A 15,456-nucleotide genomic window follows, 5' to 3' on the forward strand; every position below is an offset into this window, starting at 1 on the left:
CGTCCCACATCCCGGGCGGTCCCTGTGCCCAGACACGTTGGGAAGGGCTGCCCTGCATTGCTAGCTAAGCTGGACCATTCACCTACAAGATGGATCCGTCCCTCACATCTTACAGATAAGCAAAAGCTTATACTCAAAAATATGACAGTCTTGTGAAATTCTGTAACAGAAGAAATGGGGGTGGGGGGCATAGCAGAAGATGCGTGCTTTGCAGGAAGCAGGAGCTGTGACCTGACTTTCATTTTCAGAATCCTGACGGACAAGCAGGGTGCCCCTCCACCCTGCAGAGTCAGGAGCAGGAACTGAGAAGCAGGGCACAGAAACACACGGGCATCTTGATGACCCTCCAGGTTTGCTGCTGAGTTTAGAGCAGTTGTTTGCTGCGACGCCACTGATTAGCATGCAGCAGACAAGTTGAGGGACCTGAGTGAAACCTGGCTTTCTGAAGCTGTCAACTTCCTGCCCTTCGATAAATGATCCAGAGCCTCCGCTCCACGTGGGGAAGGGGCTGCATTTCGGCACTAAAACCACTGCTTGCATGACATCATTCCATATCAGATTACACTGTAATGTCAGGAATGTAATCATTAGCATTTAAACATGCATAAAATTTAATTAACCTACTTACCAGTTTGCTTAGAACTTTTGAAGGGCTACCTAGAGTCCTCTCTAAGCATTTTATTGCAGAGTTTTGGAACACTCACAAAAGAGACAAGTTCACTGGGATTTTTCTCCCTAAAGCTGATGGGCCGTGACAGATGAGCAGATGACCCGAGTTAATTATTATTGAATTCGTTATTACTGCTTTGTTGTCACCCAGCTCAGCCGGGGTAAAATGATGACAGTAGGTACCTCATTAAAACAGCTGTTTCAATTATGTAGCGGCAAATATTTAAAAAGGGAGGCTTCCAAGTTTAAAGCTGTTAACAAAGTTTGTTTGTGCTGGTTGTGCCAAGATGCTCTGACCGAAAAGGGAAGAGGTAGGAGAAAGGGGAAGACATTGATCATCACAGTTGTTTGAGGGAGATTTGCCCCTCACACCCACTCTGGGTCTTCCCTGCATCCTGAACGTCAGCAGAGAGAGGGGGTACCCCAGGCACCTCCAGTTCTTTCCACCCTGAGCCCGGGTGAAATCTGCTTCTGTTCAGATGGTAAAGGGTCAGCTGTGGCCTTGACTTCTTTCCAGCTACACAAGGTGTTGCAGCCAGTGTGTTCTATTATTTTGACCTGATCTAGGTGAGCCCCTGGTTTATGTATTCATAGAAAGCAAGAAAAGCTCCCTCGTTCAGGAAGAATGCTCCTCACCCTAGAGGACTTCGCTTCCCAGGTGGCGCTAGTGGTAAATAACCCACCTGCCAATACAGGAGATGTAAAGAGATGTGAGTTCAATCACTGGGTCAGGAAGATCCCTTGGAGAAGGAAATGGCAACCAACTCCAGTATTCTTCTCTGGAGAATCCCATGGAGAGAGGAGCCTGGCGGGCTACAGTCCATGGGGTCACAAAGAGTTGGACACAAATAAAGCAAGTTAGCACTAGAGTATTTGTGACAACTTCGTGGAGAAGTAAACCATGTTTCTTTAACATTATGCACCATTAGAATATCTACTTAAAGATAAGGCATGATAATTTACTAGCTGATCTGATTTTTTTCTAAGGTCAATATGTCACTGACACGGCATCAATAAAATTCAGCAAAAGTGTCAAAGTGGGAGTTTCCTGTCCCCTAAGTAGAATTCAGCCTCTGCTTTGTCCTGAGCTGGTCACCTTCCAGTGCAGTGCTTAGGGTTTTGCAGAGAAGTCAGCTCAATGCCCTCCCCACCTTCCCTTGTTCCAAACAATCCATATTTTCCATGTGTCTGTCTCTTGATGGTCACATGACCCAGGGGCCAGGTGTGCTAAACCATGTCTCATATTATGACCTAATAACACCATGGGTCATAGTCCCGACACCTCTTAGTTTCAGACTCGGAAAATTTGAGTGGGATTTCACCCCATACTAGTCCTATGTAAAGGCACCTCCATACTCTTGAGTGAGATGAAGTGAGCTGTGTAGACGGCTCAGCATAAACTCACTACCAGGAGCATCCCCTCCTCTGCAGAGGACAGCTCAGTTTAGATGAAGAGATCTGGGTCACTGACAGTGGGTGGCGGAGGAGGAGTGAAGAACTATTAAGACGCAAAATCCTTGGGGGAGATTATAATGCAATTTGCATTTGGAATTTGCCTGCGAATAAACTGTCCTATCTACGTCCAGCCATGTGAGTTAGATATAACGTTCGCTACAGATTTGCTCATGAGCTGTGCTGCTCTGTGTGTTTATGAACAGTAGCATTGCTGACCTGGGACACACGAGCAGCTGGTTTAAAATATGAACAACAAACGGATCAAAGCATATTGTCTACAGCCTGTCGATCAACAGTATTACCAATTTAAAGATGAAGCCTGGCACCCATTGTGGAGATGTCTTGGCTGGAGGGATGGAAGTTCTTTCTATGTTTATGAACAGAGGCAATGCTTATTTTTTGATCTGTGTAAACACAGTAAACACAGAAAAAAGTAAGTCACTTGTTTAGTGCCTAAAATTAATATCCTAACAGAATTTTAAATTTGAATAATGAGTACTTTGGAATGCACAGTTTTGATGTCTTTCACATTGATAAAAAATTACGTTTTCTCTGTAATATTTGGTTGTTGTTTTTTTTTTAAGAAAAAGTCCTGTCCTACCTTCTCACCCTCTTCTCCACTGAGACTTAATATTTTTGTGTATCTTATTGTCATCATTATGAACATTTTAATATGAAGTGAGCATACACAGTGAAGAATTCTGTGTAGGACTTAATAAACATACAGAATGTCATAAAATTGAAACACTTTGAGAAAGTGAAGGCTGTTGATCCAATTACAAGTTGGTGGAGGCATCACCCTCGGGGACTCTCACCCTACAGGAAGAGAGAAGTGAAAGCTGCTCGTCCTTTGTGACCCCACGGACTGGAGCCCACCAGGTTCCTCTGTCCATGGGATCCTCCAGGCAAGAATACTGGAGTGGGTTGCCATTCTCTTCTCCAGGGGATCTTCCCGACCCAAGGATCAAACCCCAGTCTCCGGTATTTCAGGTGGATTCTTTACCATCTGAGCTACCAGGGAAGGAGGAAGAGAAAGGGATTTTTAAAAACTACTCTTTATTCATGTGATCCTCATGGCCACAGTGTGTGAAGGGGAGGGCTAACGGGTGGAGATTTTGTGTATTTGCCCCACGTTGCCCTGCCCCCCTCCACCAGCCAATGTCTTGCCATTTGCTATTCACAAGAGCAAACCTGTGATTTAAATAAAAGATTCAGATGCCTAGAGCATAAGCCAGCTTCGTGATTTTAGAAGCTTAATCTCTCCTGAATATATTTTAAGTAATATTCCCCTTATACTTACCATTTTAAGAATGAAGATGACACAGAAGGTGGGAGAGAACAGCAAAGTGTTTAGCTAACTGTTTCTGGATGAGCTTCGTATTATAAATATAGTTTAGAAACTTAGAGCATGTTCTTGGGATGAAGGTTCTAAAACCATCTATCACCTTACATGTGTGCTCTCGACTATTACTTCAGTAGCTGTCAGTCACCAGAAGTCCCACCGTCTTCACACTAATGCTCTGCCCACCCCTGGGAGGTAACTTGCTGTTTTGTGCTTAGCTGCTCGGTTGTGTCCAACTCTCTGTGAGCCCAAGGACTGTAGCCTGCCAGCCTTCTCTGTCCATGGGATTTTCCAAGCAAGTTTGCTTGGAATACTTCTCAACCCAGGGTTCAAACCAGCATCTTCTGCATTGCAGGTGGATTCTTTACCTGCTGAATCATCAGGGAAGCCCATGAGACACCTTAAAATGTATTTAATCCATGATGACATGTTAGAGACCTGCCACATATCTTGTTTTTTCTCCAGTCCATTTAATAGAGGCATCATCATCATCCTCCTCAACAAGAGGTGTAAGTGGCTCCTGGTTTCAGCTTTACAAAGCCCCCAGGACATCATGAGCATCTTCAGGCCCAACGGGAAAGGCAGGCACTCCTAAACTTGGCTTCAGGACAGCTCTGCTCACCTCTAGGCCTGAGCGCACACTTGAGGTGAGGAGGGATGAGGACATGCTGATTCACCCTGACGGTGGGTCTGACCCCGTTCTGTCCACAGTGGCAGTTACATGGCTAAGGGCCTTGGGGGTGTTTGCCTTGTCAGGGCGTATTTCCTGACCTGGAACAGCAGCTATGAACGTGTGTCTCATGCCCACTGACCAGGTCCTGGGAGCCATGAGGGATCTAGGGGAGTTGGGGGTACATCCTGCTTCCCTGGTTTCACCTCCTGGGCATCCACACCATGATTCCTGTCCACACTCCCACCCCTCTGCCCAGTCACACTGCTGACTCCACCTCTTCATGATCCTGAGATGGAGTCTGAGCTTGTCTGATGCCCTCGTTTTCTTTATCTGCCTCCAGAGAGGAGAGGAGACTGAGCACAGGAGACAGCCCTCGAAGGAAGAGAGGGACCCCAGCTCCTATGTGCTTAGGAGGCCCTTCAGTGACCCCCGGATCTTCCTCTCCAAACCCCTGTTGGATGGAGTGGACAGGACCCGTGACAGAGTTTGGCTGCAGAAGGAGCCACCTTGGGTGGAAGAGGCTCCAAGTTAGTAAGTTCAGTTGACCCTTGAGCGTGGTGGAGGGTGAGGGCGGGGCTCCCGGTGCAGTAGAAAGTCTGCAGTTAATCTCACAATCTGACCTCCACTAATGCGACCCAGACCTCCTGGGTCCTCAACATCAGAGGTTCTCGTCCTCAGACACAATCGACCATCATGTTGTTCTCAGTATTTACTGGAAGGATCTGCATCTAAGTGGGACTGTGTGCTTCAAAACAGCGTGGTTTAAGAGTCAACTGTGTTTGGGAGTCTGTCAGAGGTAAAGGGCAGCAGAGAAGATGGAGAGACAAAAATAGAAAGAGTTGCGATAGGAAAGCAAAAGTAACCCTGGATGCCTTCAATAGATGGAGACAAGACAAAGCTCTGATTTTTGGGGAGCATACATTATTTTCTAAGACCAAGGAACTGTGAGTTCAAGATTTAATTTTATGAAAGACATGAGATTTCCAGAAGGATTCTGGGAATCAGTCATTTTGTGAGATCCTTGCAGAGTTGGTTAGATTGCGAGAACCTGCAATATCATGCTCACGTCTTATGTCAGCAAATGTTGAGAATATCCACCCTGGGCTGGCAGAGAAAATAACACTGGTTTTCCCAAGTTTACCTACACTTGGCATTCCAAGCAAATAAAGCAGGAATGAAGTTCATAGGGTGTGGGACGATCTGAACAAAAATCTTCCAAAATGTCATGTAACCTACACGAGGTAATTGACAAGCTCTTTACAGCTCTAACTATTGCTGTCATCAGTGCCCTCTGCTCCCTTCTTGTCCTCTGCTTAGTTAAAACCGTCATATCTTCCTCCTCACGTTGTTCTCCCATGGTTTTCTCTTCATCAGCATGCTGTCATGGCAGAATGGAAGGAATATCATATCTTTGCAGATGTCAAGGACTAAACAGCCTGCAAAGAGAACCCTGCCTTAAGGCATCAGATGGACATGAGGGTAGAAACTGTCCTTTTCGAGTCTTCTGATGCCAACCAGAAAGCGGGCACAGGCTGGACCCTAGAGGGACATTTGACAAATGCCTTGCATCTGGGGTTGCCCTCTGATCAGGGAGCACGAGCACAGACTACACCTGCCTCACTCAGGTGGGAGCCTGAAGGTCTGGAAGGCTAGGGTCTGGCCTGAGCTCACACCACAATATGCTGCTAGAATCTGAGTTCTAATTCCAGATCAACAGCTCCTCTATTTTGCCTTTAAAGATGTTCATCTAAAGGAGACAACACAGTGCAGCCTGATATGCAAAGGTGGTGCTTGTCGGGCTTGGAGGGCCACGTCCCGGCCACCCAACCTGGAGCGGGGACTCACCTTCCCCACCGTCACGGGAACACAGCTGAAACAGTGTGCTTTTCTTTCTGAAACCAGGCCCCTCATCATGAGAAGAAGCTAATAGTTCTACTGTTTAATGAAAAGAGCAAAATCAGTAAAGTAGGATCAGATAATCATTTACAAGTTCATTCCCTCTACATGGCTTAAGATTTCCCATTACCGGTGGACTGGAAACTGGAAATCAAATTTGGAAAACTAATATAAGCTAATGATTTAATCTGTCACTTCAGTGTTTTCCACTGGAGAGTAAGAAGATATTTAGAGAGAATGACTTGTCCCTTTCCCATCTCAATGTTGTCAAAACTGACCACAGATTATTTGGGAAGTTCTTTATATCAGTGGAAAGGTGTACCTTAATTCTGGGCATTTCAGAGCTGAAATTATGTTCTCACATTTTGTTTTCATACACAGGATACACATAAAATGTGTCAATTCCTCCAGCAGATATGTTGAGGTCCAGGTGGGGAAAGTATGATCCTGTCAGCTGTGAGCAGCAGAATTAGAAGTTACCTCACAAATACAATTTGTTTCTTATGATTTTCTGTAAAGCACCAACCCCTTCAGCAAAGGCTAGTGTGGTATCTGTGAGACATGTGTATGTCTGTAGTGAGTTATTCATCATCTGCTCAATCTGATGCATTATGTGAGAAAGGATGCTCTTAAAATATGGCATAGTCTTTGCTTTGGCATGATCATGTTTTAGGATAGAATCATTACTTTCTGCTTTTACCCACAGTACTGAAGTTAAATTTCTTTGATTTTCAAGTTTGTCCAATGAAGCCAAAAAGATCATAAGAAAACACAGAGCTTACAAAGGCACTCAAAATGGGAAGGAAGTAGCCAAGAACTCACTCGCAGAATGCCTACTGTATACAACACAATAGTTGTTAACACGTGTTAGGCTGTAATTCTTCGATTATTTCAGTAGGAAAAACTTAGATAGTAAAATCAGTGCTTTAATTTCACAGAAAATAGCTTTGACTACAGACATGCTGTTATGGTAGTTATGGTCATAGTAGTCTGTGAAAAATAAAATTGCTGTTTCAATTGTTAGGTGAATGAATCCTTAGTGAATGGATATGACAAATGAGAAATCGGTGATCATTTACCAAACATGTGTATCTCTGTGGGGATTCCCGTTTTCAGGTACATCGAGAGGACTGAAGACACCTTAGCTTGGCCGCAGTGACGTTCTGTTATTTCTGTAAGATGAACACAACTTCCACGAGAACCACGACCCGAGTTTGCCTGAGTGTAACTGCCTGCATTGATGCTCTGTATTGAGAGGGCTCACAGTTCCAGGGTCTCTGGATGAGTTTCGATGGTCCCCCCTGCTCCCCTGGGGTCTCTCGTGGGGAAATGGCTTTAAATGTTAGTAGTCTGTCATTCTGGGGACCAATTATTGTTGAAGCTTGTGACTAGACAACTCCCCCAAAATACCCCAGACATTTACTGAAGGGAATGTAAGTCCCAGGCAAGGATCCTTTGTAGAGATCACCAAACTGTAGCTCCTCAATTTCAGGAAAAAAGAAGCAAGCCAGCACATACCATAACATAGTGTTTCAACTCAGTCTCTGAGTAATGTTTCAACTGTGACCATATGTGAATTAAAGTGTCTATGAGACTATGAAAGTGTGTAAAAGTAATGTAGCTGAACAAGAATAAAAGATGTGGAGATTTTAAAAACACAATATTACACATTTTATCTACTTATCATGTGCTCGTTCCTTGAATTTCTATAACCTGCTATCGTGCTCTAATTATTTGCAATGACTTTTTGAGGTAGATTCTGCTGTCACAGCGCTTGCTCCATCCGTCACGAGACACCCACCTGAGACCCAGGTGGTCTCTGAGGCACGCTGCGGCTGGGTGGTCCCCACTCGGTGCTCTCTGCTCCTATGGGGACTCTCCTTTGGGTTTCCCTTCAGGGAGAGACTGGCTCCTGGGAAAATGTCTTAGCAAGTGGCGGGAACCACACATGTCCCCAGAGCTTCCACATCTCCAGGGTACCTGTAAATACACCTCCATCCAAGTGACTTCACCTCCTGTCTCTGCTGACAGAGATTCTGGGGTTCAGAAGAGTGTGGACCCAGACTTCTTAGTAAGGAACGGCTTATCATTTTCCAGCTATGTGAGCATCTACACAGGATTTAAAAATAATCTGATATTTGTAAACTCTACTTAGACATGGTAGTTAGCAAAAGAAAAAAATAAAAGTAAATATTCTCATGTGGTTCTATTAAAGTCAAACTCACAATATTTTTTGTTCAAAGTCAGGGCACTCTGGTTCCAGAATCCAGTTAGCGTTTTCTGTTTTTTCCATAATCAAACATTACTTAATAAGAAGGTGCTCATTAAAGAGTATTGCTCTTTCTTTGTTCATGGATTTTTTTTTTAACCAGTAGAAGTAAACAAAAAATTAGCAGCATTAGGGAAAATATATTGAATCAAACTACCAGTGGCAAAAACAATGAACACATTAGAACAGGCAGACCTCGCCTGACCTTAGTCACAGCACGGAGACATCACACGCAAGTTCCTATGGATGCGTCTCGTTCCTGGTAGACACAGCGAATTTCTCCGAGGTTGAAAACCCCCAGCTCAGGAACTCCAGGTGCCCTCTTCAAGCTGGAAAGGTGTAGCTCTTTGAGAAGCCTGTACTGCCCTCTCCACCCTCCACCCCCTGCTTAGTGGACTCTTTAATTATTATGTTAGTACTAGTCCATCATTCAAAACAACTTCCTTCAAAAATCATATAAGGCATTCCCATAGGAGGAAAAGAATCAGAAAAGGAACAGCATTCCTGACCTTTGAAGGCTGGAAGTCAGAAAAAGTTTTTTAAAACTGGACATGAACTTGAGTCATGAACAACTTTTTTCTGCAAGCAGGAAGACTGCAGCTATTCAAATATGACATCTGTGTAGTAAAAGTCGCTCAGTCATGTCCGACTCTTTGCAACCCCTGGTCGACATCTCTGTATGGTTATGCCCTTTCTCCCTCACTTTCTACACGCCATGCTACTTTTCAGTTGGACTCCTTAGAAAAACCCAATCTCTGATTTCATACTTTGATATTTAGGAAATATAAAAGTAGAAAGACCCAGTGGTATAAAGATGTCACTCCAAGATCTATAGAGTTTAAATATCATAAAGTTTGAGTCCTCATTTGCAAAGAGTGGCTGCAAGTTTTGTGGCATTTTAAATTGTAAAACACCTGTGCAAAGTGTTTAACTGAGCAGGTCACACAGGTGACCACACTCAGCAGGGCAGAACGGGAGGACATGGATGGTCCACAAACAAACATGCTCTCCCGGTGCTGACACTGACCTCGGGCGGGGCCCCCAGTGCTGACAGCTGGACGGAGAGCTGATCCCTCTTGTCGGAGGCCACCCTGCCTTCTCCGCAAGCCCAGGGCAGGCCTGGGCTCAGGGCCCCCTTGGAGCCTTTCCTCTGCTTCTTCTGTCTCCTCTGGAGCCCCAAGCCTTCAGAGAACCAGTCAGGCTCCTGGCTTAATGGTGCTGTCATCCTGAGTCCATCTTTCTGAGCGCATTCCTTGCTATCCAGTCTAAACAAGACTAACTTCCGAGTCTCCATCCCCTGCTCTTCCCTTCATGCCCCTTTTACCACCAGGGACCCCACTGTCCTCAAGACACCCAAAATCTTCATATAACTTATGTTCAAATCTCCAACGGCCTGTGTTAGTCGAGCACCTACTCTGTGCCTGTCTCTGCTTGAGGCCGGAGCCCTGGTGAGCAAGACAGCCTTGGCTTCAAGGGAAAAGGGCAAAAGTGAGGCCCAAGTCCATTGTGGAGACAAGAACAACTTTCGGGGTTTTCCCTCAATCATCCGGGTGCTCGTTAGTGTCACAGCCTTTGTCAGGAACCCAAGGCAGCTTCAGCACGGACGTGGGTGTGCTTGGGACCCAGAGAGGAGCAGTCAGGTGGTCTTGGGAGCTCCTGTCTCCAAAAAGAAGACGGAGCACCTGTAATTCTGAAAATGTGCACAAAGATCATGTGAGGGGTCAGAACGGCAGTTACTGGGTTGGAGGGATAAATGAGGAGACGGGAATGAACATACACACACGACTATATAGAAAACAGGTGACCAACAAGGACCTCCTGTATGGCACAGGGAACACTGCTCAACATCCTGCCATAACCGATAATGCAAAGAATCTAAAAAAGAGGAGATACAGATATCCATACATGCATATCTGAGGCACTATGCTGAGAACTTGAAGCTAATGCAACATTGTACATCAACTATATTTCAAGAAAATTTTTTTAAAAATCCATAGTTCTGTGATGATCCAGAGACTGAAAGGCGAGGGGCCTGCCCCTCCTGCCAGTGACCAGACCCTGCCCCTCGAAGCAGATTCGGGCTCTGCTTCCCCCACCCTGCTGGGGGATGAGCTAGGCTGCCTCTTAACCACTGCCGGGGCCCGGCCTCCCCTGACCAGTGGTGAACATTTGCAAGGCTGCTGGCTGCCATTCCAGAGGCAGACTGTGAGACTAACTGGCCCACGCAGGGACGAAACCAGAGTCGCTTCACCGCCCCGCTCCAGCGGCGTTAACAGACCCAGGAAGCCAGCTGCCCGCCTTGTTCTAAGGGACCCTCTCCACCATTGGGGTTTTTTTTTCCCCTCTCTTCTTTACTCTTTATTCCTTCTAAGAACCTGCTGTCCTGCGGTTTCCTTGCTAATGTTCTAGGAGAGACCGCAGGCAGGCGGTGATTTTCCTTGGACTCCAGACGCTGTACCCAGGCACCCGCCTGTGGAATCCGGGAGATACACACACACTGGTAAACACCGTTGCCCCCAAGAGGGGAACACACTGAAGGCCTCCCTGGTTCACGTGCAGCGAGAGGATCCTGTACAGGCGCAGGCGGGACGCACACGAGGAACCGCACAGACTTGTCTCCGCCTGGTAATTACCTTTGTGCTCATCCCCAAGTCCCAGCAGCACGGAAGGAGGTGGTGGTGGCTGGGCCCCCAAAGAATTTAAAACGCCGGTGCATCACATTCCAGGATCCTATTAATAATTAAACTGTCTGTCACTTACCAACAACATACATTCCAAATTAAATTTAAGCAAAAGGGAAAAAGAGATCATTTGGGACTGAATTAGTGGGCTTCAGAGAGAAATAAATAATAATCAAACATCTGTGTTCTAAATAGTACGTGCTTTATCAGACAAACAACTGTTACCATCTCGTTGTGTGGAATTGCTCGGGAAAACATGGAGCCTGAAAAGCAGGGGCTCCGTGAGGAGCGGGGCATGGGGAGGAGGCTCGCGGAGGAATCGGGAAGAGACCGGTGGTGGCCACGGCCAGAGGTCCTCCTCAGCATCTTCATAGGTGAAAGAGAAGAGGACCACCCTCCGTGCATGGTGGGTGGATGGTCCAGAGAAAGCGGTGAAGAAAATGTCAAGACAAATCCCAACCTTGCTGACATGCCTGGAATTCTGCCTGTAGTGAAGGTTATAGAACAGAATTCATTATTTTTTGCCAGAAGGATAGACAGAAAAGACACAGAATTAATAAACAAGTGTGTAAAGAGGGAGGAGTCAACATTTCCCCAACTCAGCCAAGAGGCAGGTGGAGGACACCAGGGCAGCATCCAAAGGCCAAGTGACCAAAAGGAGATGCAGGATGGAACCACGAAGTTTGCTAATTACCCCGGTGTCATATTTCATAAACGGGCGGCGTTGCCTTGTCTGTCTTCTCCGGGTGACATTTAACTCTCCGTGTCTCGTAAATCAAGCCACTGCTGCGGGACTGGTGGAGGGAATAAGCGATGAGCACGTGTGAGCGGCTCTGCGTCCCCGCCTCCACGACCCTCCCCGCCTCGCCCTGTGCAGCCCCCATCTCTGCTGTCTGGCCCTCGAGGAAAGAACTGCGCTGCTGACTCACTCAGGGGGAGCTTGCTGCAAACTCGGACTTGGATGCTTTGGTCGTGGGGGGCGGGGGGCATGCCTGGGAGCCGAGCCTGCTCTCAATTACCAACACCTCTGAACTGCACCTCCGCCTCGGGCCGGCGGGGAGGCTGCCACCGCCGCTGGGTGTGCCGGAAGCTCGGGGCGGGTGGCGTCTGTGCTCCTTCTCCTTAGGTAACTGTGTTAAAAGACCCCATTCCAGCTGTAACACTTGTTTTACAAGAGCCCCGGTTTTGTCTGACACAATATGGAACAACATTTGTCATCCGTTATCAGGGGTGATATATTTGTTAGCCTGCAGAGAAACATCTGCTGTGCCTTAATCTCCAGCGTGCAGGCCAATATTCATAGGATCCAGCTGCATAAAATCGCGGTATTAGATGGAGCTGTCCAGTCTGACATGAAGGCTCGCTGGCAGGCAGACAGACACAGATTTTATTATCTCCCTTTTACATATTTATTTATGTCAAATATTTCTGAGAATCCATACATTACCTCTCCTTTTATGCGTTGTTGTTGTGTGGTGACAAGCCATCGACATCCAAATGAGAAATTTATGTTACATATTAAATATGGACATCTGAATGATGATCGGATCTATAGAAGCCAAGCCTGGCCAATCACCCCTAAATAATGGATGAGCCGTAGATGCGACTCAATTTGTTCCGTGTGAAGCCTGGGCGACCCCGGCCCCACACTTCATCACTGCAGCACTGTCATTATTTGCTCCTATTCATCTCACTTGGCACCACTCAATAAAATCTGCGCATGATAAAGAGAATAACCTTGGTCAAGTGTGAGGATAAAGAGAAGGATCGTTTCCCACGCCCACGGTAGGGACCTACTGGGGTCCATTCTTGGTGGCCGTCCCTCCTCCCGAGGATGGAGGAGGAACGGCCGAGTGCCTGACGGGGACCCAAGAGGGCCAACTCCCTGTGGGAAGGGCAGTCCTGCCCCACCAAGGCGCCCGAGTCCTCTGGTCATTAGCTGGATATACAAAACACATATTGTTGCTGGGCTGTACAGACGTGTGTGTCTACCATGATGTACACATAGTGGGGTGAAGGCCAACAGAGCAAAATAAATCAGATGCACGTGCTTATAGCTATGTTTTCAGAATTGTGGTCACCAAAGGACATGAAATGCCATCACTTGAAGTTACACTGTTTGATCCACCTAAAGGATTCTTAATAGCAATGCAATTGGGGCTTAGACCCTAGAAAACAGGTTTCTTCTTTCTATAGCCTCCAAACTGCTGCCATAGTTGTGTAGCTGGTTGTTTTATATTGTCAGCAAGTAGCCACTGCTGGGCTCACAGCATCAGGCAGAGAATAGCTTTTCTTACCAGTGTATAAATGCACGTGGAAGCATGACTAGCCCCCTGTTTGGGTGGGAGAAGTTAGAGATGCTCCTGGAATAGGAAGGGGATTCTACGGGATTTGACAGTGAGTTACTGGGGAGACTTACCAATGAGGGTGAGACAGAGGGTGAAGTACGTCTATGGACAAAACAGACTTTTCAGTGCAGCCACGTGGTTCATATTAAATTAGGAGCCTCCTTACATAATGAAGATATTTTCATTATATTGAAGAGCCCATGGGAGGTCACTGAAGGCCCTTGAGCAGTGCATATGAACACCATAATTTAAAACATTAGTTTAAATATGCACAGGATGGACTCAAGGGGATTTAAAAGTACTAGCATAACCTAGAAGCAGTTGATACAGAGGTGGTGTGTTCATAGCCTAACCCTTCTGTCAGCACCACAAACTTGGTGTTTTCCAGTGACAAGCATCGAATACTTTCCAGTTCTGCTGCTCAGGTGCCCCGGGGGTCTACTGGGTTGCCATCAAGGTTTCTGAAAGCCTGGGCTCCTTCTGGAGGTTCTGGGCAGGGGAGGAGGGATCCATTTCTTATTCCAGCTTCTAGAGGCGCCTTCACTCCTTGGCTTGTGGCCCCCTCCTCTGTCTGCAAAGCCAGCATGGGAATCCCATTCTTCTTCCCAGCATCTCTCTGACTGTGACCCCTCCTACCCCCACATTAGGGAGGACTTTGTCATTATGTTGGGCCACTCAGATAACCCAGGTCTGTGTCCCGTTTTGAAGGTCATCTGGTTAGAGGCTTAATTCCATCTGCAGCCTTAATCCCCTCACCCTGCAATGAAACCTGTTTATAGGTTCCAAGGGTTCAGACACAGCACCTTTGAAAGCCAACATTCTGCAGACCGCAGGCAGAGAGAATAGAAAAGCACAGAACTCAAAGTTGACTACAGAGTAGAATGCTGTTGTCTTTGAAAGGAATAATTTCACAAGACAGTGAAGAAAACTCAAGACTCCAAGGTGCACAACCAGATGAGCTGTGTGACCCCTGGCAGAAAGGGGAGATCGGAGGTCAGAGAGGGGCCAATCTATCTCACATGAAGGTTAAGGCAGAACTGCACTGACCAAGAGCCCACCACGACCAGTACACCATCTCGTTCACACTCACCATGGACCAGCGTGTCTGTGTGATGAAGTACACCATCTCGTTCACACTCACCATGGACCAGCGTGTCTGTGTGATGAAGTATACCGTCTTGTTCACACTCACCATGGACCAGCATGTCTGTGTGATGAAGTATACAGTCTCATTCATACCCACCATGGACCAGCATGTCTGTGTGATGAAGTACACCATCTCGTTCACACTCATCATGGACCAGCATGTCTGTGTGATGAAGTACACCATCTCGTTCACACTCACCATGGACCAGCGTGTCTGTGTGATGAAGTATACTGTCTCGTTCACACTCACCATGGACCAGAGTATCTGTGTAATGAAGTACACCATCTTGTTCACACTCACCATGGACCAGCATGTCTGTGTGATGAAGTACACAGTCTCATTCATACCCACCATGGACCAGCATGTCTGTGTGATGAAGTATACAGTCTCATTCATACCCACCATGGACCAGCATGTCTGTGTGATGAAGTACACCATCTCGTTCACACTCATCATGGACCAGCATGTCTGTGTGATGAAGTACACCATCTCGTTCACGCTCACCATGGACCAGCGTGTCTGTGTGATGAAGTATACTGTCTCGTTCACACTCACCATGGACCAGAGTATCTGTGTAATGAAGTACACCATCTTGTTCACACTCACCATGGACCAGCATGTCTGTGTGATGAAGTATACCGTCTTGTTCACACTCACCATGGACCAGCATGTCTGTGTGATGAAGTACACCATCTCGTTCACACTCATCATTGACCAGCGTGTCTGTGTGATGAAGTACACCATCTCGTTCACACTCACCATGGACCAGCGTGTCTGTGTAATGAAGTACACCATCTCGTTCACACTCACCATGGACCAGAGTATCTGTGTAATGAAGTACACCATCTTTTTCACACTCACCATGGAGCAGAGTGTCTGTGTAATGAAGTACACAGTCTCATTCATACCCACCATGGACCAGCATGTCTGTGTAATGAAGCACACAGTCTCATTCACACCCACCATGGACCAGAGT

Source organism: Odocoileus virginianus, chromosome 22, assembly GCF_023699985.2.
Source record: "Odocoileus virginianus isolate 20LAN1187 ecotype Illinois chromosome 22, Ovbor_1.2, whole genome shotgun sequence".
NCBI classification, from domain to species: domain Eukaryota; kingdom Metazoa; phylum Chordata; class Mammalia; order Artiodactyla; family Cervidae; genus Odocoileus; species Odocoileus virginianus.